The 26,798-nt window shown below is 47.3% G+C and overlaps 1 protein-coding gene and 1 pseudogene across 2 annotated transcripts in view; one reads left to right on the top strand and one right to left on the bottom strand.

Moving 5' to 3' along the window:
- Positions 1-26,798, top strand: part of Olfm2 (olfactomedin 2) — a 78,965-nt gene that overhangs the window by 22,052 nt on the left and 30,115 nt on the right. The gene's annotated exons all lie outside the window — the stretch shown is intronic.
- On the bottom strand, positions 3,874-4,876 carry LOC116071992 (annotated as a pseudogene).

Here is a 26,798-nt window from a genome sequence, read left to right as displayed (position 1 = left end):
GGGGGGGCGTGGTGCCCGCAGACCCCGCGGCAGCTCTTGGGAAAAGGACCCTCACAGCCCCAAAGTGACAGAATCTCGGGTACAGGCGGGAATGTCATCTCGAGAGGACGTGGTCTCTTGGGGGTCCCGGGCTGGACCCCGAGGCACAAGGGAGCCCAGCGCCCGGCATAGCTCTGGGTTTGATGATTGCATCTTCTGGGCTAGAGTCCTCTCCGAGGGGACCTGCTAGTGCCACCGGGGTACCAAGCTGGCTCCAGCCCCAGGCGGAGGCGGCAGGGCTGCGGAATTGAACCAGATCCCGGCAGAATGGGGCGGAGCTGGGCGGTTTGGGGGAGCCAAGAGGTTGTTCTTCTTGTGTTGGAGTGATTAGGGGACAACTTGAAGTCTCTGTATATCTTCAGCCTGTGGGAATCTGGCTGTGTCTAAGTGTCACTGAGAAGTGTTCTCTCTCTCCTTCCCTGATGAGTCCCACCCCCCTTCTATTTCTGTCTTTCTTTCTGACTTAGTGTCTCTTTTTTCTTTTTTCTTTTTTTTGCCTGGCTCTCTCTTTCCCCTGCACTTGGTACCAGCATCTCCCTTCCAATGATTTGTTTCCTGGAATACTGAATATTAATGTCCCTAACTCCTCACCTTTGGAGAGGGGAGTGGGGTGACTCGAACCCAGGCAGAAGCTCCTCAGCCTCCCTTCTGTTTTATCACCCCCCTGCTTCCTTCCCCTGCCGATAGTTCCTGGGAGGGAGAAGAACACGCTCAGTTTTTTAAATCATGGTGGCTCTGGCCTGTTGACAGGGTAAGATGCTCTTCTATTGAAAACTTCCCTCATGCCCTGTTCTCAACCCTTACGGGAGCCCCTCTGATCTTTAGTCTGTTTGTAGGACTCCCCTCAATTCCACACATCTGACTCCATCTCTTCTTCCCTTCATATTGTTACGATCTCACCAGCCCCTTATACATCCATAATAAGCCCTCTCCTCCTGGTCAGAAAAGGACTTTGCTTCCAAAAGCTACAGCTGTGGGGTGTGAAGGGGTGGGGACAGCAGCTCGCTGAGTCCAGGGCATGGCCCAGGCCTGGGGCCAGGGGACATATGGTACTTGACACAAACATTGAGCTTTCAGCCCAGCTCCTCAGACCTGCAGTTCTTTGAAACATGGTGTCTTTTTGTGTGCCTGTGACATCAAGTGTCATTTTTTAGGTATGTCTTGTTGTTTCTGTCTGAGCCTATGGTTTAGGGGCTTGGAGTGGGCAGTAAAGAGAAAGTTAGTGTGTCTCTGACATAAGGGTGCAGGTATATTCTTCTCAGTGTGGGTGTGTTCTCCTCAGTGTGGGTGTGTCCCTGTGTGATTGTTATTGGATGAACATGTGTCTGACTGTGTGCCCGCAGTTGTTTATCCCTGACTATGGGTGTGGGTTCATTATGTGACATGAATTTGAATGTACAGATGTGACAGAGCCTTCTGAGTGTTGCTGTCACGGGGGGACATTGATGGTGTCATTGAAATCAAGCCAAATTCACCTTTCCTGTCCAAGTGGAAGTCTGTGTGGGTGCCTATGTGCCGCCGTGTCTGTGTAACAAGAGCCTTTGCTATATCTGGGGGACATGTGCAGGGTTCGTCAGAATGTCTGAGTTACGATTTTTGTTTATGTTCTGCATATGTTGTGTGTGTGTGTGTGCGTGCGTGCACATGCATGCTATAGTGTACATGTGAAGGTCAGAGAACAACTTGCAGGAGTCACTTCTCTTCTTCTACCCTCTGGATCTCCAGGCTTGGTGGCAAATGACTTAACCTGGCCTTGAGTTACGATTTTGTGTGTTCATATATTGAATTTTTGTATGCTTGTGTTTATGTATGCATATGTTTATATATGCTTAGCTGGTATACCTATGTGTTGCTTTTCATGAATTGTATGTTTCTATAAGCTGGGAGTGGGGGTGCTTATGAACCCAGACAGACCTGACTCCTTTGAAGCTAATAGTACCTTGGTGTAGCATTCCCCTGCGCCTAACTGCTGAAGCCCCCAGTTCTCTTGTCCCTGCCCCAGCCTGCAGTCTTCCTGTGACTTCCCAACATGCTTTGCAGCATGAGCTGCTAGAGCTGTTAAGATGATATCAGCCTGGGAGGTGGCTATGGCATGAGGTCAGCAAGGGTCTTGGAGGTGGGAGACTCCTAACTATTGCAATCCCAGCAACTGGGAGGGGGGTAGCCACAAGTTCCAGGTCTCTTTCTCAAAGAGGGGGAGTTGGAGCCTGGAGGGTTAGCTTAGCATGAAGAGCACCAGCTACTCCTGTAAAGGACCCAAGTTTAGTTGCCAGCACCCATTTGGTAGCTCACAGTTATCTCTAATTCCAATTCCAGGGCCACCAGTAGCTGCTTCTGACCCTTGAGGGCACTAGGCATGCATGTGGTGCACAACCACACATGTTGGCCAAAGATCCATATACCCGTGAAAATGAAAGGAGAGAAAAATAAACAAGGTTATTTAGGTCTGTATAGAATCTGGATTCTTCCAACTTGTTCTTCAACTCTGGCCAGTGGCAGCAGCATCCCAAGCTACTGTCACTGAGAAAATCAGTAATAAGTCCTGGGTCACAGAACTGCAGGCAACAGAGACCTCTTTAGATTCCCCATCTATCCATCCACCCATCCATTCTTTGTCCTTCCTCCCATCCATCCATCCATCCATCCATCCATCCATCTATCCATCCATCCATCCACCCACCTGTCCATTCTTTTTTTGTTTTGTTTTGGTTTTTGGTTTTTTTTTTTTTTTTTTTTTTTTGTGTGTGATTTTTTTGAGACAGGGTTTCTCTGTGTAGCCCTGGCTGTCCTGGAACTCACTCTGTAGACCAGGCTGGCTTCAAACTCAGAAATCTGCCTGCCTCTGCCTCCCAAGTGCTGGGATTAAAGGCATACACCACCACTGCCCAGCCCACCTGTCCATTCTTTGTCCTTGCATCCATCCATCCATCCATCCATCCACTCATCCATCCAGCCCTCTATCCACCAATACTCATTCACCCATCCATCCTACTAGCTACTCATCTCTCCTATCCTTCCATCTATCTTTCTATTCATCCATTCATCTACCCTTCCATCCATCTTTCCTTCTATTCATTAATCAGCTAACTAGCTTGCCATCTTTCCTTCCATCCACCCAGACAGCCATCTGTCATTTATCAATCCATCCAACCTTGCATCCATTCTCTGTCCTTCTGTCTATCCACCTTCTTTTTTTATCCATGTGTCCATTCATTCATCTTCATCTTTCTATCCCTTCATCCTTCCATCTGCCTCTCTCTCTCTCTCTCTCTCTCTCTCACACACACACACACACACACACACACACATGTGCATCCTCCAATCCCTCTTTACATTCACTATCCATCATCCAACCATCTGTTAATCTACTATCCACAAATCTGTACTTCCAACATCTTTCAGTTCATTAATTCATCCTTTTATTCATTTAATTGAATTTATTTAACAAAACTACTAATTGCCTCTTCTATACAAGCATGTCTACACAGAAACAAACCTCTCTGCCTTAAGTCTTTCAGAATATATGCTCTGTCAGTGGTAAGATTGAGGTTTGGATATGTGTTTTAATTCTGACCCTGCAACTTAATGGACCACATGACCTTGGGGGGAAATCATTGAATCTTTCTTTTTTTGTTTTTGTTTTTTGTGGGTGCAGTGAACTTTATTGATAGTATTCAAGAGAGTAGGGAGGGCTCCCTAGGGCCCTCCTGTTATTATGGGGGTCTGGGATGGAAATTGTGAAGGAGATGCTCAGTGTTGGGGTAGGGACTCCTCAGCAACTGATGGCCTTTCTTGCTCTCAGTGTCCTTGCTGGGGTGGGTGGTCCAGGGTTTCTTACTCCTTGGAGGCCATGCAGGCCATGAGGTCCACCACTCTGTTGCTGTAGCTGTATTCATTGTCATACCAGGAAATGCGCTTTACAAAGTTGTCATTAAGAGCAATGCCAGCCCCAGCATCAAAGGTAGAAGAGTGGGAGTCACAGGAGACAACCTGGCCCTCAGTGAAGCCCAGGATGCCCTTAAGTGGGCCCTCAGATGCCTGCTTCATCATCTTCTTGATGTCATCATACTTGGCAGGTTTCTCCAGGTGGCGTGTCAGATCTACAATGGATACATTGGGGGTAGGAACACAGAAGGCCATGCCAGTGAGCTTCCCATTCAGCTCTGGGATGACCTTGCCCACAGCCTTGGCAGCACCAGTGGATGTAGGGATGATGTTCTGGGCAGCCCCACAGCCGTCACACCACAGCTTTCCAGAGGGGACATCCACAGCCTTCTGAGTGGCAGTGATGGCATGGATGGTGGTCATGAGCCCTTCCACAATACCAAAGTTGTCATGGATGACTTTGGCCAGGGGGAGCTAAGCTGTTGGTAGTCCAGGATGCATTGCTGACAATCTTGAGTGAGTTGTCATATTTCTTGTGGTTCACATCCATCACAAACATGGGGGCATCGTCAGTAGGGGCAGAGATGATGACCCCTTTGGCCCCATCCTTCAAGTGGGCCCCAGTCTTCTCCATGGTGGTGAAGATGCCAGTAGACTCCACAACATCCTCAGCACCAGCATCACCCCATTTGATGTTAGCAGAATCTCACTCCTGGAAGATGCTGATGGGCTTCCCGTTGATGACAGGCTTCCCATTCTCAGCCTTGACTGTGCCGTTGAATTTGTCATAGATGGAGTCATACTGGAACATGTAGACCATGTAGTTGAGGTCAATGAAAGGGTTGTTGATGGCAAAAATCTTCACTTTGCCAAGTGGAAAGCAGATGGCAGCCCTGGTAACCAGGTGCCCAATATGGCCAAATCCGTTCACACCGACCTTCACCATTTTGTCTAAGGGATGAGGCTGGCACTGCACAAGAAGACATGGCTGTCTCTGGAACAGGGAGGAGCAGGGAGCTCACTGAATCTTTCTAAACACCAATTTCCTTATTAGGTAAGGAGAATTCAGATTCTCTGTTAGACTGGAGGATCCATGCAGAGGCTGGTGCTGGAGCTCAGAGCTAGAGTGCTTGGCTGGTGCTCAGCCTTGTGTTCAATCCCAGCACCACAAAGACAACCAGCAACATCTACAAGGAAGCCCATGTTTTGCTCATTGCTGCACACTATGGCCTGATGTACCAGAATCACAATAAATATTTGCCTTATAGCTGAATCTGCAATTACATTTTGGATTCTACCTTCAAGTGGAAACCAATGACTGGGTGCACAATGGGTATCTATTACAGGCAAGCATATAGTAAGTTTAGAATGAGGGTGTTTTTTTTCTTTTTTCATTTTTCTGGGGATGAAGAGATGTCTGAATTTGCCTTGCAAATGTGGGGAGCTAAGTTAACCCCCTGAACCCAGTAATGTTGAGTGCAGTAGTGCATGTGTGTAATACCAGCACTCCTATGAGAGATGAAGACTGGAGAATCCCTGGAGGCTCAGGAGCCAGCTAATCTGGCATGTACAGTAGTGAACAAGAGACCTTGTTTCAAACAAATTAAAGTACTGAGTTCCACATGTGCACTATAACACGAACATTTCAGCACATACATGATACATATATCATGCACATATCATATACACACATATATATATGCATATATCAGCACATATATATACACACACTCACATACATACAAGATACACTAAGGTTAAATATATTTTTCAAGTTTTTAAATCAATTTGTCTATAAAATGAGAATAATGATTCTTTTTTAAATTGCATTTATTAAGCCAGGCAGTGGTGGAACATGCCTTTTAATTCCAACCCTTCAGAGGCAGAGGCAAGTGAATCTCTGAGTTTGAGGCCAGCCTAGCCTACAGAGCAAGTTCCAGGATAGCCAGGGTTACACAGAGAAACCCTGTCTTGAAAAACCAACCAAGGCGGTTGTTGTGGCACACACCTGTAGGATTTCCTGAAGGAGGCAGAGGCAGGAGGATCACGAGTTCGAGGCCAGCCTGGGCTACACAGTTTTGCAGGGCAGTGGTGGCACATGCCGAGGCAGGTGGATTTCTGAGTTAGAGGCCAGCCTGGTCTACAGAGTGAGTTCCAGGACAGCCAGGGCTACACAGAAAAACTCTGTCTCGAAAAGAAAGAAAGAAAGAAAGAAAGAAAGAAAGAAAGAAAGAAAGAAAGAAAGAAAGAAAGCCAACCAAACCAAGCCAACCAACGAAACAAACAAAAAACCCAAAGCAAACATCTAATTACTTAGCTTGTTTGATGGTGGGGTGTTTGTGTGCTTCAGAGCACACAGAGAGGTCAGAGGACAAAGTCAGTTCTCTTCTTCCTCCACATGGATTCTGGAGAAGGCACTTGACATCAACTCAAGTCATCAGGGTTGACATCAAGTGCCTTCACATTCTTACCCCCATTGAACTGTTGTGGGTAATGGAGGCCTGGTCCCCATCCCTCATCCATCCATCATTGTAGCCATATTGGCTTCTCTCCCATCACACCTTATGTCTTTCCCTCCGTCCCTCCACCCATCTACCCTTTATTTCTTCTGTTCATCCATCATCACATCTTTCCACCCCAGAGGTTGGGGGGAAAACCTGAAAACACACAGTAGATGCTCAATAATGGGTTGTGGGAAAGGAGTAGAATCCAAAGAGGAGGAGGCTAAGAGGATAAATGGACATATAGTGGGAATTTCCTAAGCTATGGCTCAGGGGTTGGGTACTGTGCCTCAGTGGCGTGACAGTGAACCCAGATATGGGACGGGCTTTTCTGTGGGTGCTACCCCACCCCAACCTTCCAATACACAGAAGCAACATAGCCTTGTGTTCATAAACCATCTCTGTGAAGGAGAGAAGGGAAGCCCTCCTCCCCCCACTTTTGGCTGGCTTCCAGCCATAAACCATCCATGGGAGACAGGAGCCTTGAGCCGAATGGCTCCTCACCTTGGGACCATAAATCCAGACTCAGGCTAAAAGCTGACATCTCTGTTGTCAGTGGCTGCTGTCATGGAGGGCCTAGAGTGAACTACCTGCATCTTGTATGTTCTGCTCTCGTCTGATCCTCCTTTCTCCCCAAGCGTGTGCACATGTGTGCGTACATGTATGTGCATGTGTATATGTGCGTGCATGTGTGTGTATGTGTGTGTTTAAGCCAGCAGTCATCCTCAGATGTTATTTCTCAAGCACCAACCACATTGTTGTGATTTATTTATTTATTGGTTTTTCTAGACAGGGTTTCTGTGTGTAGTCTTGGGTGTCCTGGAACTCTCTCTGTAGATCTGCCTGCTTCTGCCTCCATGGTGCAGGGACTAAAGGCGTACGCTACCACACCCAGCCTGTTGTGTTTTGTTTTTATTGTCTTATTATGTTTTAATTCATTCGTTGTCTATGTGAACAGCGTGTGTGTGTGTGTGTGTGTGTGTGTGTGTGTGTGTGTGTGTGCGCGCGCGCGCATAAGTAAATCACAGGATACCTTGTAGAAGTCAGTTCTGCCCTGCCATGTGTCAGGCTGGACAGCTAGCATTATTTACCCCAAGTCATTTCCTTCTTTAAAGAACCGAAGAACAGAAGGAGATATCAATGAAAGGCATGCATTTGAGGAGGACCTTTTGCTCCAAGAAGAAAAGGGAGGGTCTCAGCAGGAACTCTTTGGGTACTGAAGATATCCAGCATCTATGACTTTTCTTGACAGTTTCACAGGAGGAATAAGTCCCTAAAACCAGTCTAGAGACGTCCTGCAATGCCATGGTGACCAGCACCCCATCGCTCAGCCACTGAGCTCAAATTAGATTTATTTCTTGCTTCTGTGATGTCTCTGTCTTGTGCTGGCTCTGGTGGGAGAGGTTTGACCCATTGGTCTCCTGGGACCCAAAATAACAGATGCTCTCCAGGCACACCATCATGGAAGCATGATCCAGAGAAGGGGATACAGCTCATAAAGCTTTGCCCTGATTTGGCATAGATTGCTATTGACATTACATGGCTCAATGCGTGACAGTGTTTGCCACCAAGCTTGATGACTTGAGTTCAACCCCAGGACCCTATAGTAGAAGGAAGGATCCAATTCCTGCAAGTTCCCCATTGACCTCCACACAAGCACCATGGCGTGCACACATTATTTTTGGCTTGAGGGGCCTCTCTGATTAGTTGATTTTCTTTGAGAAATCTGAAGGGACTAGGCAAGATATTCAGAAGAAAGCATTAGGAGTAGAGGGACTAGCAAGAAGGCAAGAATCTGCTTGAAATGTTGGAAAGACACCGAGAGAGCCAGTGTGACTGGAATGAAGTGGGTGTCAGGGAGAGTAAGAAGAAGCAAGGGTGGGGTGCAACAGGAGCCACATCACATCCTTAAGCATTGTGTGTATGATGTATGAGTGTATGTATGTGTGTGCATCTAATGGGGTATGTGTGCCACAATCTGTACATAGAGTCAGATGAACTTGTGAAAGTTGTGTCTCTCCTTCTACCATGTGGGTCCTGGGGATTGAACTAAAGTTGTCAGGCTTGGTGGCAAGCGCCTTTAGCTGCTGAACCTTCATTTGGCATGTAAAGGAGTTTTTGTTGGCTATGAAATCCCAGCACTAGCCTAGCAGCCCATAGAAAGTGTTCAATAGGGTTGGTGAGATGGCTCAGCGGGTAAGAGCACCAACTGCTCTTCTGAAGGTCCTGAGTTCAAATTCCAGCAACCATGTGGTGACTCACAACCACCCATAATGAGATCTGACACCCTCTTCTGATGTGTCTGAAGACAGCTACAGTGCCCTTATTTATAATAATAAATAAATCTTTGGGCTGGAGTGAGCAGGGTTGACCTCTGTGAGCAGAGGTCCTAAAAGTCAATTCCCAACAACCAGATGAAGGCTCACAACTATCTCTACAGCTACAAGGTGTACTTATATGCATAAAATAAGTAAATAAATCTTTTTTTAAAAAAAGTCTTAAAAAAAGAAAGTGTTCAATAAACACTTTATAGGAGACTACATGGCTAACCAACTGAGAGGATGTGGAGGGCTCTGAGCAGGGGAGGGAGGAGACTTTAACTCAGAGTTAATGGTTTCCTCCTGAGACTTCTGGGTACGCAAGGCTGGGGCTCAGGAAAGCATGACAGAAGGGACTACACTGACCAAGTGGGGTAATGATGGGAGCTGAACCAATGTAAATGCCAAAGAGGTGGAGAGACAGGGAGATGGTGGAGCTGATCTGCTTTAAGCATGGCCACTTGATTCTGCTCGGATACCAAGATGTGAGAGAGAATGAGGGTTGAGGACCAACTGCTTTGTGATAGAAAGAATTCTGGATACCAGAGAGAAGAGGAGCAAAGAGCATGGCTCAGTGGTAGGGCCTCTGCTTAGATCCCCTCAGAGGAGCTGGGGATGCGTCTTAGTGATAGAGCCCCAGACTAGAATCCCCCTGTGTTACTGTTCTATTGCTGTGAAGAGACACCGTGATCAAGGCAATTTATAAGATAAAGCGTTCCCCTCAAAAATAAGATAAAATAAAATAAAATAAAATAAGCCAGGCAGTGGTGGCACACACCTTTAGTCCCGGTACTTGGGAGACAGAGGCAGCTGGATTTCTGAGTTCGAGGCCAGCCTGATCTACAGAATGAGTTCCAGGACAGCCAGGGCTACACAGAAAAAACCTGTTCGAAACCCTCCCCTCGGCCACACACACACAACATAAAATAAAATAAAGACAAAGAATTTAACTGGAGCTTGCTTAGAATTTCAGAGTTAGTCTACGATCATCATGATGAGAGACACAGTGGTAGTCAGGCATGGTGCTAGAACAATAGCCGAGAGCTCACATCTGATCCACAAGGTGCTGGCAGAGAGAAGAAGACCTCCCAATCCTTCCCAAACAGTTCCAGCAACTGGGGACCAATTATTCAAACATCTGAAGCTATTGGAGGCCTTGCTAGTCAAGCCACCATACCCTGTGAGGAGTTGGGGCATGGCTCAGTGGTAGAGCCCCTGTCCAGAATCCCCCAGTGAAGGGCTGTCGGGGTAGCTCAGCAGCAGAGCACAGAAACGGAATGCTGGAGGCTCTGGGTTCCATTCTCAGCCCTGTTTTAAAAAGGGGAGTGTCCACAAATGATGATGCCCCTCTACAGTTTCAGCCCTTGGGAAGCCGATGCTGGAGCATACGTTTAAGACCAGCCAGGCTACACAGCAAGACCCTGTCTCAAGAGGAAACGGAAGGAGGCAAGGAGGGAGGGAAGGGAGGAAGGAGAGAGGGAAGGGCAGAGAAGAAGGGGAGGGAGGTTTGCACATTCTCCAGGGTCTCCACTCTCAGATCTGCAGCCCTTGTGACATGACATGGCTTGCATGGTGACAGAACTATTTCTGGTATAGAAATTGTTGTAGTGACAGAGGAGAGATAATGAAACCAGCCCTGGTGTGACTGGGTTTTCTGGAGGTAACAATATCTAAATTAAGTTTTTTGTTCTTGCTTTGCTGGCCCTGGCAAGTGCTATACCATAGAGTTCTGCCTCCGAAGTAAGTCGTGTGTGTGTGTGTGTAGGCCTACTCATGCCACAACACACAGGTAGAGGTGAAAAGACACTGAATATTCTAGAACAGCTGCCCCAAAGGCTTCTGGGGACATCTCCCATTGCACCACAGAAGCACTGGGATTATAAACGGACACTTTCATGTCCAGGTTTGTGTGTGTTTTGGGGATTTGAACTCATGTTCTCATGCTTGTACAGCAAGTACGTTGAATCATATCTCCAACCCATGAACTGAGATTTGAACTCTGGAAGAAATCATCTAAATGAAGGGGTACCAAGAAGGAAGGCTTAGAAGTGAAGGGCCACCTGCTTCTTGATGTGCACTGAAAGAATTGTAAGCAGAGGCTCTGGGACCTGTGTGGACATCCCTAAGGGCTCGGTGAGGTCTGTCTTAATTACCTTTGGATGGGATCCTGGTGCAAGAAAGGAAGACGAGGCTGTTTGTGATGAATTTCAACAGACTTAATAGTTTAACAGTTCACCTAGAGCAGCAAAGACAGTACACATCTGTATTTCCAGCAATTAGAAGGGGGAGGAAGGAGAATCAGGAGTTTAAGGCCACCAACAGACACAGGAAGTTGGAGAGCAGTCTGGACTATGTGAGACCCTGTCTCAACAAACAGAAGGGAGGCAGGGAGGGAGGGGAGATGGAGACGGTAGCTGCAGTAGAGTCTGGTAGTGCGATCTTCTGTTTTGTAGGCTCTGGAATACTGAAGCCAGCATGCACGTCCCTACCTGGCTGGGATGGGCCTGGGAGAAGTCCAGGGCAGTTTGTGAGAGCTTGCTGTGGAAGTCAGTTTGTGTGTGGGAGGGAGAGGGTCTGCCTGTAGTCTCTTCGGTTTTCTTTGTGTAGACCTCTCCAGAGCCAGGAACAAGCTTTTAATCCCAGGATTTGGGAGACAGAGACAGGAGGATCTCTGAGTTACAAGCTACCGTGGTCTACATAATGAGTCCCTGGCTTCCCAGGGCTACATAGTAAAGCCTTATTTCAAAAATACAAAACAAAATAAAATAGAAAAAGAAAAGAAAGTGGTATGGGGTGGGAAATGAGAAGTACACACCTGTATCATGCACACATGTACCATTCAAGAGGCCCCTGTCTCTGCCTATTACCTCCTCTTTAAATAAATAAATAAATAAATAATTTATTTTACATCAAGACCACAGTTTCTCCCCTCCTCTCTTCCCAACCCTTCCCCACCATTTCCTTCCTTTTAAAGAATACATTTTTGTTTGTTTAAAAAAAAAACATTTTTGAAGTTTTGAATATTTTTATTCATTTATGTTTTTATGTGTGTAGGTATTTCACCTAAATGTCTGTGCACCTCCCGTGTGCGGTGCCCATGGAGGTCATAAGAGGGTGGATGCCCTGGAACTGAAATTCAGATGGTTGTGAGTTGCTGTGTGAGTAATGGGAACGGATACCTGGTCCTTTGCAAGAGTGACAGTGCAACCAGGCTTGGTGGCCTTTAGTCCCAGCACTGGGAGGTGAGGCAAAACCAGCTGTACGTTTCCAGCCAGTCTGGGCTACAGTGTGAGTTCCAGGCCAGCCTGGGCTACACAGGGAGACCCTGCCTCAGAAACACAAAGACACAAAACCCCAGAAAGAGCAACAAGTGCTCTTCACATTGCATCAGCTCCCCACTCCATCCACCTCAGTGTGAGGCAAGGTCTGCTTTGTGCTCCCTGCACCTCCTACCCCAGAGCATGGCTCAGGAATGCCAGGATTCCCACTTCCACCCTGCACCCTTCTATAGGAGAGGTGGGACTCTGCCCACCTCCACATCTGTTTGTTCTGTGGCTTCTGGAGATTGAAGCCACCTGCCCTGAGCAGCAGCAAGCTCTCTTTCTTGCCAAACCATCTCACTTGCCTTCTTTTAAACTTTCTACACAACTATTGCTCTCTCCTTAGATCTCTCTCTGTTTTCCCCTTTCCATTCATTTATTCCCCAGAGTTCTGTGTGTTGTTTATCCTGGCCCTGGATACTTGAGCTTAAGCAATGCTCCTGCCTCAACTTCCCAAATAGCATCTAGGACTATCTGCCCTTGCCATCTAACCTGGTTAATTGACTGTTTTTCTCCTTGTCTTCATCGTGTGTTCATTTCCCATTGTAATTGTGAATGTTTGTTGACTAACTGTGTGTGACTCTATCTGGGTGTGTTTGTATCTGTTTTCTTTCCCCTGTGTCTCCAAATCTGATGTGTCCTGCTTGTGTCTCTGCCTTATCTTTATGTGTCTTTTTTTGGCTTCTGTCTCTTATTCTTATCTCTGGATATTATTGGTCTCTTTCGTGTGTGTGTGTGTGTGTGTGTGTGTGTGTGTGTGTGTGTGTGTGTAGTAGGCCTGAGGTCAACATCAGCTGTCATTTCTCAGAACACAGTGTTTGTTCTCCCAGCCAGGTTTCTCTATGTAGCCCTGGCTGCCCTGGAACTCACTCTGTAGACCAGGCTGGCCTTGAACTCACAGAGATCCATATGCCTTTGCATCCTGAGTGCTGGGATTAAAGGTGTCCCCCACAGTGCTGTTTGTTTTTAAATGACATTTATGTATGTATGTATGTATGTATGCATGTATGCATGTATGTATGTATTTTTATTTGAGGTATGGGGTAGGCTCATGCTACGATGAACATGTGAAAAATCAGAGGAGAATTTGTAGGATTGGGTTTTCTCCTTCTACCATAAGGGTCACAGGGATCAAACTCAGGTTTTTAGGTTTGGTGGCATGCACTTCTGTTCACTGAGCCATCTTGAAGGCTGACTTGTTTTTTTGAGACACTCATGGATTTGGCTGGTATGGCTGGCCAGTGAGTCCAGGGATCCACCTGTCTCTACATTCCTAGCCCCTCTATGTCTCTCTAGTGGCTGTCTGTGACCATGTCTCCCTGGGACCATAGGATCTTCATAGCAGTGGAAGATGTGGAGATGAGATTAGAACTCATGGATGCAGTGCTGGGAAGGATTTCGGTTGGACCTGAGCCCCCCCCCCCCCAGGACTGTGGCAGTGGTAGCTCAGCCTGATGAAAGCTGAGCTCCACATCTTCCCTCCACCCTGTGCCCCCCCTCACCCTTGCCTCCCACTGTCCCCGAGGCTGCCCAGCGCTGGCTCCAGGATGGAACAGCTGTCTGGCTCCAGCCTCTGAGGCTCATTTTGAACAAGTGAGATGATTGCAGGGAATGATGGGAGGAGGGAGAGGGGAAGAGGGAGAGGGGAGGAGGGTGACAGGGCCGAAGAGGAATCAGCTTGATTGTCACTGCTGCTGCTGCTGCTGCTGCTGCTGCAGCTGCAGGAGGGAGGGCAGGCGGGTAGCAGGTGGGGTGGCGTGTGCCCAGGAGATGAGAAGGCCAGGCAAGCAAGGCAGGAAAAGGCAGGGGACATTTGTCTGCCCATACTGCCAGTCCATCTGTCCCTATTTCTGGTCCTCCCTCTTGTGCAGTTTCCCTGCCTGTGTCTCTCCCTGTGATTTGAAGCGGACTCTGTCTCCATCTCTGTCTCTACCAGTCCCCACCTTCCTACTGACATATCTCTCCACTTGGATTTTTACATATCTCTGAGCCTGGCCCCGCCTGGCCCTGGACACCACTGTCCTTTCCAGAAGCATGGTCAAGATGCAAGGCAGCTCCCCCTCTTATTTTTGCCACACTCCAGCACTCAGACACACAGATAGCACGATTTCCCAGGAAACCGATGAACCATGACCTTCAGTACAGGGGTATTTGCAGAGATATCTCAATTAGGACTAATTAATTAAGCAAGCCACTTGGCCTGCCCTCTCCCCAACCCTGCAGTCCTTGCAGCTTCCCAGGAGGAACCAGCCAGTGAGTGCTTGGCAGAGAGTTCTGCTCTGACTGCCTGGACGTCTGCTTTATCACAGCCTGCTCCTGGCTACCTCATCCATTCATCCAGAAAGACATGCAGGCACAGGCCTTGCACCTAGGAGGCAGAGGCAGGAAGGGTTTCAGTGAGTTCCAGGTCAGCCAGGGCTACACAGTGAGACCCTGTCTAACAAATAAAAACAGAAACAGAAACCAGAAAGGCAAGGTGGCCATGGGAGGATGCCTGAAGTACCCATCGCCAGAGGATACGGAAGTGAAATACAATGTCACCTGGCTTGTGTGGGGCTCTAGGACACGTTGAGGTGTTCAGAGTGTGCCAATCACTTGGGGAATGTCAGTGCATTCCAGGTGTGTCAGCGTGCTGAGACACAGCTGGGTATGGATGCAGCTTGGCGTGGTGGTCATGCTCTGTGGCGTCCCTGTGTTATTCTGAGTCAGGGTCACGTGTAACCCTGGTGGGTCTGCAGCTGCCTGCAGCCAAACAGGAGCTTGAATTCCAGCCTCTGCCTCTGGAGTGGCTAGATGATAGCCTGTGCTACCCACCATCCCATTTTAGGTGGTGCGGGGTATAGAACCCAGGGCCTCTGGTATGCTAGACCAATCTTTTTTTTTTTTAAATTAGATATTTTCTTTATTTACATTTCCAATGTTATCCCCTTTCTTGGTTTCCTCTCCAAAAACCCCCTGTACCCTCCCACCTCCCCCTGCTCACCAACCCACCCACTCCTGCTTCCTGGCCCTGGCATTCCCCTACACTGGGACATCAAGCCTTCACAGGACCAAGTAGGCCAGTCTTTTATCCACTGAGCCACACCACCAGCTAGCTCCATATCTCTGTGCTCGTAGGTAAAGCATCTTTCACCAAGGGTATAACAGGACAGGCAGAGACATGGTACCATCTATAGCTTCCAGAAGGTCCAGCAAGGGATGGCAACTAAATACACTGAATAAATCCCACACCACACCACACACCCTGCCCTCCCCTCACTGTGAGCCAAGAGGATTGAGCTGCAGTTGTTTTTCCTTCTTTCTTGTGTGTGTTGTAGATGTTTATGTTCTTCTCTCTCTCCCTCTTCCCCCCTCTTTCTCTCCCTCTCCCTCTCCCGTGTGTGTGTGCACGTGTGTGCGTGTGTGTGTGTGTGTATGTGTATGTGTGTGTATGTGTGTGTATGTGTGTATGTGTGTGTATGTGTGTGTATGTGTGTGTATGTGTGTGTGTATGTGTATGTGTGTGTATGTGTGTGTATGTGTGTGTGTATGTATATGTGTGTGTATGTGTGTGTGTATGTGTGTGTATGTGTGTGTATGTGTGTGTATGTGTGTATGTGTGTGTGTATGTGTGTATGTGTGTGTATGTGTGTATGTGTGTGTGTATGTGTGTGTATGTGTGTGTATATGTGTGTGTATGTGTGTGTATGTGTGTGTGTATGTGTGTGTGTATGTATGTGTGTGTGTATGTGTGTGTGTATGTGTGTGTGTGTTTATGTATGTATGTGTGGTGTGTGTGTGTGTGTGTGTGTGTGTGTGTGTGTGTGTCTGTGTAGGACAAAGGACAACTTCCAGGAGTGGGGCTCCCCTCCTCTACCATGTAGGTCCCAGGGATTCAACTCAGGGCATCAGGCTTGGCAGAAAGTGCATTCATCCACTGAGCTATCCACCAGCCATGTTTAGGTAACTTTTTGTTGTTGATTTTTCAAGGCAGGGTTTCTCAGTGTGGTCCTGGGTGCTCTGGAACTTACTCTGTAGACCATGCTGGCCTCGAACTTACAGAGATTCATCTGCCTTTGCCTCCTGTGTGCTGAGGTTAAAGGCACATGCTACCACTACCCTTTAGGTAACTTTTTTTTAAAAAAAAGAATTATTTATTTTATTTATGTGAGTATGCTGTAGCTGTCTTCACACACACCAGAAGAGGGCATCGGATCCCATTACAGATGGTTGTGAGCCACCATGTGGTTGCTGGGATTTGAACTCAGGACCTCTGGAAGAGCAGTCAGTGCTCTTTACCGCTGAGCCATCTCTCCGGCCCTTTAGGTAACATCCTAACACAATGTCTGCCTATGTCTTTGCACTGCACACACAGACTTACAAGAACAGAGAGTGTATATCCCTTCTCGATGTTAGTTTTCAGCTATATGGAGCCTTTAGAGTAATACCCAGCTCTGGATTAGAGCTCTTGGGATTAGATGAAAGAAGTGACTATGCTTCAGTTAAGACAGACCTGATGGATGATACAAGCCTTGATGAGGACCAAAGATGTCGGAGCCACCGTGTATCCCAAGATATGGCTGTTAGCACAATAACTGGGCAGTTTGGGGACCAGACCAATTCTTTCTCCCCATATTCATTTCCCTCCCCCCTCCCTCTCTCTCTTTCTCTCTCTGTGTGTGTATGTATGTACATGCATACGTGTACAGAATGTATATATCGGGGTGCACATGGGTACAGGCTCATGACTCATGAAGAGGCTTGGAGTTGATGTCGGGAATCATCCTCCATCACTCGTCCACTATATACATTGAGACAGGGTCTCTTAATCAAACCCAGAGTTCACTGATAACGGCCCGTCTCACTAGCCCTCCTACTTTGAGGATCCCCTGTCTCTGGCTTCCAATGCTGGAATCATAGGTGAGCTGCCACACTGATGCAGTATTTAGGTGGTTTCTGGGGATCCTAATTCCAGTCCTAACACTTGGTATCAAGCACATTAACAGCTGAGCCTCTTATGAATGGTTCTCGATGTTATCCAGGTCTACTGATCAGCTCCTATTGAGGCTTGTGGTCAGGGGAGCTGGTGTTTGAGTACTTGTTCTCTGGCTATTCCAGTAGTGATTGCACTGCTAATGAGCTAGCTAGAGACCCAAGAGGTCAAGTGACACTGTGTCTACAGGTGCCATTTTCCACTGTGAGAGTATGGGAACCATCTCTCAATTGTGGAATTACAAGCCAAATAAACCCCTTCACCCCAAGTTCATTTGGTCAGTTTTGTTATCTCTCTGGTCATGAGGATAGAGAGCTGAATTTGGTGGCACACCCCAACTTTGTAATCTCAGCATCAGGGGTTGGTGGGAGGAAGATGAAAGAATTCAAGGCTAGCCTCAGCTACATAGCAAGTTCCAAAGGTTGAGGCTGGTGATGTGGCTCACTTGGCAGAACACTTGCCTAGCATGCACCAGGCCCTGGGCTCCATCCCCAGCATTGGATACACTGACCGTGGTAGCACATGCCTGAGACCTCAGCATCAGGAGTTCAAGGTCAGCCTCAGCTACATAGTAAGTCTGAGGCCAGTTAGAGCTACACAGGCCCAGTCTCAGCTCCTCCCTCAATGCATTTTCTATTTACAAGTGTTTATCTGGCTGCATAATACCTCAAGGAGCGTCTGTTTGAGAATAGGAGGCTCATGAGCAAAATGAGAGCTCACAACCACAGAGAATTACACGCAGTTTCATATATCCTCATACAGATCCACTAATACAAACATGCCTTATCCTGGAGTCACGCTGCTCTGCATATGTGTCCAGGACTGCTCACAGATGTGTCCACTGTTTGCAGATATGTCTGGAATGAGTCACAGTATATCCAAGCTGTGGCTGGAGAGGTAACTCAGGAAGCCATGCGGTTCCTCTGGACCTGTTCCCGGCTGTCCTTTGCAGGCTCCTCATCTCCATGTCTTTCTTGTTGCCTTCCTATAGCTCTAGATTTCTGCAGCTTCCAATCCCTGCAGATCTTCAGCTCCATAGCCCTGCAGCTTACATGTGTGTGCTAGGGTATGTGGGACACACAAGTAGAATCCAGTGGTCAATTCAGGTGCCTTTCTCTATCAATCTCCATATCATCAGCATCACCAGCAGCAGCAGCAGCACATTGCATCATCATGTCAACATGATGTCAACATGATGTCATTCATCACCATGATGTCATCATCACACCATCATGATGTCATCAACACTACCACCATCATCTTCTTCATCTTCATCATCATCATCATCATCATCATCATCATCATCATCATTGTGACAAGGTTTTGTTATATAGCTCTGTCTGGCTTACAACTCATTATGTAGACCAGGCTGGTCTTGGCTACACCTGTTTCTCCTTCTGAGGGCTGGGTTAAAAGTTGTGTGCCACCATGGCCTGCTCTACCTTATTTTTTGAGACAGAATCTCTCATTGAACTTAGAGCTCATCTTCTGACTAGACTGACCAGCTAAGGAGCCCCAGGATCATGCCATTTCTGCCTCTCCAACGCTAAGGTTACAGATGCACATCTCCACATCTGGCTTTCACATGGGTGCTGGGAATTTGACTTCAGCTCCTCATGCTTGCATAGCAAGCGCTTTTCCCCCTGGGCCTGCAGCTTTAACCATCTTGACTCTGCACCCTGGTGCATTGGGACATATATTGGCTAGTTTTCTTCTTGCTGGGACCACATGCCCAATAAGAAGCAATTTCCTGGAAATTAGTGCTTATTCTCTCTTTTTCTGTTATGTGATAAAATGTGCTAAGAAAGGTGACTTAAGGGAGGAGGGTTTCTTTGGCTCACAGTTCCTACGTACAGTCTTTTCTCACAGGATTGGAAGCTGATCACGTTGCACCCAGAGCTAGGAGGCAGACAGTGATGAGCGACCATCCACCGCTGCTCACCTCCCTCTTCCCTCTCACACTCCAGAATCACAGCCTGGAAATGGCCCCACACAGCAGGCAGAGTCTTGCCACCAAAATGCCATCAAAATAATCCCACACAGACACGCCCAGAAGGTTCACTCCCAAAAGATTCTAAACTGTGTCAAGTTGACAGTCATCAAAAAGGCTTATGTGGGGTTCAAGTTTTGGGGGGATAGGGCATGGTGGGGTAGGTGTGGCTGTAGGAGACTGGGGTAGCTGGTCACACTGAATCCCTGAAGTAAGAAAGCAAACATTGATTATAAAATCTCGAAGTCTGGGTTGAAGAGATAGCTCACTCAGTATAGAGCTTGGTCCACATGTGTGAGGGCCCGAGTTCTAACCCTCAGTCCATGTCAAATGTCAGGCGTGAGTGGCTTGTGCTTGTAGTTCCAGTGCTGGGAAAGCAAGAAGGGTCCCTGAGGCTGGCTAGCCACACTGGGTTAGCTTAGCCTGTTTGGTGAGTTCCAAGATAGTGAGAGACACCGTCTCCCCAAATCAAGGTAGATGGCTCCTGAGAAACAACACCTGAAGATGACCTATGGCTTCTACCCACGTGTACACGTGTGAACATATAAAAAAATCTCAAGGTCTGTGACCCACTTACTCCATTGACACTCCATCTCCTCAACCAAATAGCACCGTCACCTGAGACTAAGGGTTCAAATGTGTGAGCCTATGTTATATGTTAGAACAGTGGCATGAGTCTGAGCATAGCACACCAGGCCAAAGTAAGAGGTTTATTGAGAGAGAGAGGAGCAAGGTGGTGGTGGAAAGAGAAGGGGGAAGAGAGAGAGGGAGGGGGGCTTTCTTTATGTATGGGTGATGACATAACACAGGTAAAGGTGGGAGGTGAGCCAATTAGATTCTGGGAATATGGTGGCTGTTGCCCTGGCAACAGGTCTGCAGGTCCCTCGTATTGAGATGTTTCGGAGGTCCTGATGCCAACACTGTGGAAATGACCTCACAGTAAAACCACAATGGGTTGTTTGTCTCCTACCAGCCCTTGGAGACTGGAGCCCTGGGAACCTAGGATTGCCTAGTTCCCAAGATCTCCTGCTCAGGATGGCACACAGGTCAGAGCATCTCCTTGGGGAGTGGTGCTGAGATGGAGGCAGTGACAGCCACTCACTCTGTGTTCTGTGACTGAGTCACAAGCTGGAATCACAAGCTCTGTTAGGGAAGCCCCATGCAGGTCCAACAGGATGGCTCAGTGGAGAGAGGTGCTGGCAAGCTGAGTTTGATCTCCAGGATCCACATGGTGAAAGGAAAGCACTAACTCTCAAAGATGTTCTCTGACTTTCTCACACATGCTGTGGCACTCACACAAGCATGTGCACCCACGAGCATGCACACATGCAGAGAGACATTATACACACCATAATAATAAATAAGATATTTAAAAGTGGGCTAGAGAGATGGCTCAGCAGTTAAGAGCACTGACTGCTCTTCCAGAGGTCCTGAGTTCAATTCCCAGCAACCACATGGTGGCTCACAACCATCTGTAATAGGGTCTGATGCCCTCTTCTGGTGTGTCTGAAGACAGCTACAGTGAACTCACATGTATTAAATAAATAAATAAATAAATAAATCTTTTTAAAAAGATATTTAAGAGCAATAAACATAAAACAGGGAGAAGTCTTAAGGGGATAAACTTGAGGTACAGAGGTGCACAGCTACCATCACAGCATAGAAGTGGAGACGGGAGGATCAGGAACTCTCAAGGCCATCCCAGGCTACTCAGTAAGGGGGAGCTCATAATTTTTAAGGAAAGAGTGATCTTTAGATAACCATGTTGGAAAATGAAATGGCCTTGCCTTCACTCATCCTGGAACATAGCAGCCATTTGTGGGGAATGTTCATCTGAGAGGCTCCGGGCCCTGGGCACGTGGGGGGCAGGCTCCATATGTGACAGGATGCTGAGAAACTAGGGCACTGTGACTATGGAGTCACCTGAATACATGTCCTGAGATAAGCAAAGCTTTGATCAGACAACAACCTGGAAGACAACAATCCTGAGGTCTTTAGATGATCCAGATTTGACTGCCAGATTCTAGTCAAGCACAAGCCATGTGTACACAAAGGTTAAGCATACATCTAAGGCTAGACCCCAGATCACTGCAACTCAGACTAGAAACAAATTCATTTCAATAGATCAGAGCAGTGCTAGGAACTCCAGAGAAAGAACCCCTACCCTGTGGGGACCCTGAAATAAAACAGGGTGTAACTGAGTACTGGCATAGACCAGGGTTGACCTGAGTTTGAAACTGATATTTGTTATTTGATACTGAAATGATAGACCATGTTTGAAACTGAGGTCTGCCTACAGCAGGTTGGAACTGAGTGCTGAGGTAGACCAGATGTTCTAGTTGCTACTCTATTGCTGTAATAATACACACTGGCCAAATTAACTTGGGGAAGAAGGGTTTATTTGAGTCACACTTCCAGGTCACAGTTCATCATTAAGAGAAATTAGGGCAGGAATTGAAGCAGGAACTTGAAGTAGAAACCAGTGGAATGCTGCTACCTGGCTAACTAAAAGGTTTTTGTCCAGGCCCACCTTCCTGGGGATGGCACCGCCCATGCCCACAGTAGGCAGGACTCTCTCTCTCTCTCTCTCTCTCTCTCTCTCTCTCTCTCTCTCTCTCTCAATCTTTCTTTCTTGACAGGTTTTTGTTGTTGTTGTTGTTTGTTTTTTGTTTTTGTTTTTTTTGTTTTGTAGTCTTGGTTATTCTAGAACTCACTGTGTAGACCAGGCTGGCCTGGAACTCACAGAGATCCACCTGCCTCTGCCTCCTGAGTACTGGGATTAGAGGTGTGTTCCACCATGCCTGGCTGGGCTGGAGACCCTCTTACATGAACCATTACTCCAGATAGTCCCCATAGACATTTCCACAGGCAGGTTGAGATCCGACCGGTGACCTGAGGCTGTGCCAAGCTGGCAGTTAAGTATAGCTAAAACACGAGGCTAACCCACCTCCAAACTAGAATATCGACGGGGCCCATGTGTTCTCTCCCTACTTGTTGACCTATTTCTTATAAACTGTTGAATGTCTGGATTTCTAAACTGTTTTTTTGTTGTTGTTTGCTTGCTTTGTGTTCTTGAGACAGGGCCTCACATCATCCAGTCTATCCTCAGACTTTCTATGTAGCCTAGGCTGGCCTTGGGCTCCCTATCCTTCTGCCTCCACCTTCTAAGTGCTAGGATGACAGTCTGACTTGGAACCTCATTTATACTACAGCATGCAATAACACACATGTACACACCCACACACGCACGTGCACACACGCGCACGCGCGCACACACACACACACACACACACACACACACACACACACACACATTCCTGGTGGCAAGAGGATAAGGAGGAGCTCAAATCCAGACTAGGCTACATAATTTGGATATAAAATGCGCCCCCAAAGATTTGTGTGTTAAAGGCTTGTTCCCCAGCAGGTGGGGCTACTGAGTGACCATGGGATGGTGACCATGCCAATCTCATCCTCAGATGTGTTTATAGCTGACTGGGCCGTTAGTAGGCGGGGCCTGCATGAAGGAAGTAGGCCAGTGGAGTCTGCTGCCCTGAAGTGAGCAGCTTTTCTCAGACTCAAAGCGATGGGGTAAAAGCTTTGAAGCCATGAAGCGGAACAATCTTTCCTCCTCTAAGTTATTTTCTCTTATTGTATGACTGTGTGTGTGAATGTGTGAGTATGTATTATGTGAGTGTGTGTGAGAATGTGTGAGTGTGGGAGCATGTTTGTGTGTGTGAGAGAGAATGTGTGAGTGTGGGAGTATGTATTGTGTGTGTGAGAATGTGTGAGTGCGTATGTATTGTGTGTGTGAATGTGTGTGAGAGAATGTGAGTGTGTGAGTATGTATTGTGTGTATGAGAATGTGTATGTGAGTATGTATTGTGTGTGTGAGAGAGACTTGTGATTGTGTATTTATTGTGTGTGTGAGTGTGTGTATGAGTGTGTGAGAGAATGTTTGAGTGTGTGAGTATGTGTTGTGTATATGTGTGTGAGAGAATGTGAGTGTGTGAGTATGTATTGTATGTGTATGTGAGTGTGGGAGTATGTATTGTGTGTGTGAGTGTTGAATGTGTATGTTATGTATGTGTGTGAGGTGTGTATTTTGTGTGAGTGTGAGTGTGTGTTGAGTATATGTCAGTGTGAGTGTGTATGAATGAGTATGTGTTGTGTATGTCTGTGAGTGTGAATGTGTATATGTGTGTATGAATGTGTGGGTGTGTATTGTGTGTGTGAGTGTGTATGAGTATGTGAAAGCATGTGTGTGAGTGTATGTTGTTTGTGAGTGTATGAGTATGTGAGTTTGTGTGTGAGTGAGTGTGTTTGGTGTGTGAGTGTATGTAAATGAGCATGTAAGTATGTATGGATCTGAATGTGAATGTTGGTGTGAGTATGTGGATGTGTGTAATAAGTGTGAATGAGTGTGCGAGTGTGTGAATGTGAATATGTGGATGTGTGTATGAGAATGTGAATGAGCATATGAAAATGTGAGTGTGAGTGCGTATGAGTGTATGGATGTGTGTGAATGTGAGGTGTGTGAGTGTGTTATGTGTGTTCTGACCTCCTTACATGGGTACATGCACAGCAGAGGGCATAGGACAACATTGGCTGTTGGTCCTTGCCTTTCACCTTTTTGAGACAGGGTCTCCATTTTGTTGTTCACCATATATGTCAGGCTGGAAGGGATTCTCCTGTCTCTACCTCCCGTCTCGATGTAGAAGCATTGGGATTACAGATGTACACCACTGTGCCCAGCTTTATGTAGGCTCTGGAGATTTGAACTCAGGTTCTCATGCTTGCATGCCATGCACTTTACCACTGAACATTGCAGCCCAACTCATCAACTTTTGAAGTTTTCTTCTACAACTCATTCATGCATGCACACCATTGGCTGAAGGAAATCACATGGCCGAGGTTGGGAAGCATATCCTACCAAGCGTCCAAGAAAAAAATATTTGAGTATATTTTGAGAATGTTATAGTTATTTATGTGGGAAGCAAACATGCTGTGGGTGTGCATGTGGAAGGCAGAAGACTGTCTTGGGAGAGTCATTTTTCTCCTTCCTCCATGTGGGTCCGGAGAAGATACTCAAATCATCCGGCTTGGTAGCAAGCACCGTTACCCACTGAGCCATCTCACTGGCCCCAGGACTGGAATATTTGCCAAACACACACACACCCATACATATGCTTTATTTCTTCATAGTCTTTATTTTTTCTGTTTCTGAACATACAGACACACGTGTGTGTGTGTGTGTGTGTGTGTGTGTGTGTGTGTGTGTGCACGCGTGTGCACATGTGCATGCATGGTCAGGCCTATGTAAGGAAGTCAGAGAACAACTTGGGGGAGTCAGTTCTCTTCTTCCACCCTGTAGATTCGAAGAATTGAACTCTGCTTGTAGGGCTTGGCCACAAGCACCGTTTCCCCTCTTGAGCCCTGTTGCTGGGCCCCCTCCCCAGTCTTCCCACCCTTTCTTCCCAACAATGAGACGGAGCTGGGAGTCATATATACCTTCTTGTGTGGACTCCTTGCTCGTCTGTAGCTAGGGATCCTAGGGTACTAAGATTCTCACCTAGAGCCTCAGCTAGAGCTGAGAAAAGCAGATGGACACCTTCTCTGCCCTGGAGTGGGCGGTATTTTTCCACAGTCACCAGGGAAGAATAAAAGCAGACGCTGGAAGAACTCCATCCTGGCGGCCAGCCTTCTCCATCTTGTCAGCTGTGGCTTGGAAGGAAAGCCTGAAGGCGAGAGAACAAACCCAAAGGGACCCCACCATCTCACCCGCCTGATGACACCAGGGACCCTCTCCTTGCCCTCTAGCGGCCAGCCCCCCTTCCTCCCAACTACTCAGATATTCCGAGGCAGGAAACTCATGAATATTTATAAGGGCCTGGCAGTGAGGGAGATAAAAAAAAAAAACATTTGAAATTTATGAAGCTGGATCTATCTATAAATAACAGGCCGTGGCTGGTGGGGTACCTCCCTCACCCACTGAGGGCTTCGAGTTCAGTACCAGATCTAGTGGAGTCTACCAGAGCTGTCCCTCTATGAACACATATGTGCACAAACATACAAAGCTTTACTGTGAATACACAGTCCTGTATGCATGTATGTATGATGTATACACATGTATGTATAGGAGAGCACACATCCATATATGCCCAGAAGCTAGAGAACACTGGGGGTCTTGCTCCATCACTTTCTATTTTACTCCTTGAGACAAGGTCTTTCACTGAAACTGGAGCTAGGCTAGGGCAGCATCACCCCCACACAGACATACACCCACTGCCCCCACAAACACATACACCTAGGTCCTCCGGTCTTTGCCTCCCATAGTGCAGGGGTAACAGGAACCCGTGCTCAATTTTTACATGGATGCTCAGGATTAGAACTCAGGTCCTTGTGCTTGCACAACAAAAGCCCTCATCTTGATCCCTCTTCTTGACCCTGGGACACCCAATGGTGGAAGGAGAGAAGCATCGCTGTAAACATGTCCTCTGATCTCCACAGGCAAACTGATCACACCGATAGACAGTGTGTGCATGCACTCACCCAACAAACCAACAACAAATACTTTTTCAGGGAGTCTGCTTTCAGGGAGCAATTATGGAGGGCTTCTCAGAGGTAGTGACTTTTCTACCTCATTCTTCACTATGGACAAGAAGAATTGGGCCTGGAAAGATGGGTCAGCAGCTAAGAGTGCTTGCTGCTCCTGCCAAGGACCCAAATTTGGTTTCCAGTGCCCACAACTGCCTATGACTCTAGTTCTGATGTACCTCACACCCTCTTCTGGCTTCCATAGGCACCTGCATTCATATGCATACACACACACACACACACACACACACACACACACACACACACACCTATAAGTAAGAAGAAAATGCTTTTAAAAAGAACTGTGGGGTCTCAAAAAAAAAAAAAACTATGGGTGTGGTGGCTTACATCTTTAATCCCAGCACTGGGAGGGCAGAGGCATGCAGATCTCTGAGTTTGAGGCTAGCTTGGTTTACAGAGAGAGTTCCAAGACAGCCAGGGATGCATAGAAAGACCATGTCTCAAAAAGAACAACAACTAAATAAATAAATAACAAATAAACTAAATAACAAAACAGAACATTATCCTTTTTCCTTCTTTTTAGAGATGACCTGGGGCTGTGAACAGGAGTGAATGTCCCACCGTGATTAATTTGGTTCAGGTGACTGGAGGGCAGGAATCTGGTCCTGAGTGCTTGTTATGTATTTGGCGTCTATGCCAGACCTTTTCCTGTACTGCTTTGTGGGACAGACCTGTGAAAACTACATTTCCCAAGGGTCCTTGCTTCTGGCAAGCCTAAAGCTGCAGAGGGTGCTGGCCGACTGGAGAAAGGGGAACGGGGAGAGGGAATATGGTGACCCTTCCCTCTCCCCATTTCCCATCTTCCACTTCCAAGTATCCTGCATGGGGGCTCCCAATCTTGCACTCTGGCCACACCATCTGCCTTAGGGTTACCATTGCTGTGATAAAACACTATGACCATAGCAAGTAGGGAGGGAAGGGTTACTTTGGCCTATTCCACACACCTTTCATCATCACAGGAAGTCAGAACAAGAACTCAAACAGGGCAGGATCCTGGAGGCAGGAGCTGATGCAGTGGGTTGCTACTTACTAGCTTTCTGGACCCCCAGCCCAGGGATGGCCCCCAGCCCAGGGATGGCCCCACCTACAACAGGCTGGGCTCTCCCACATCAATCACTGATTGAGTAAATGCCCTTCAGGCTTGCCTACAGCCCATCT

The sequence above is a fragment of the Mastomys coucha genome, unplaced genomic scaffold (genome assembly GCF_008632895.1).
Source record: "Mastomys coucha isolate ucsf_1 unplaced genomic scaffold, UCSF_Mcou_1 pScaffold23, whole genome shotgun sequence".
NCBI classification, from domain to species: Eukaryota; Metazoa; Chordata; class Mammalia; order Rodentia; family Muridae; genus Mastomys; species Mastomys coucha.
This window is presented reverse-complemented; position numbering and strand designations above follow the sequence as displayed.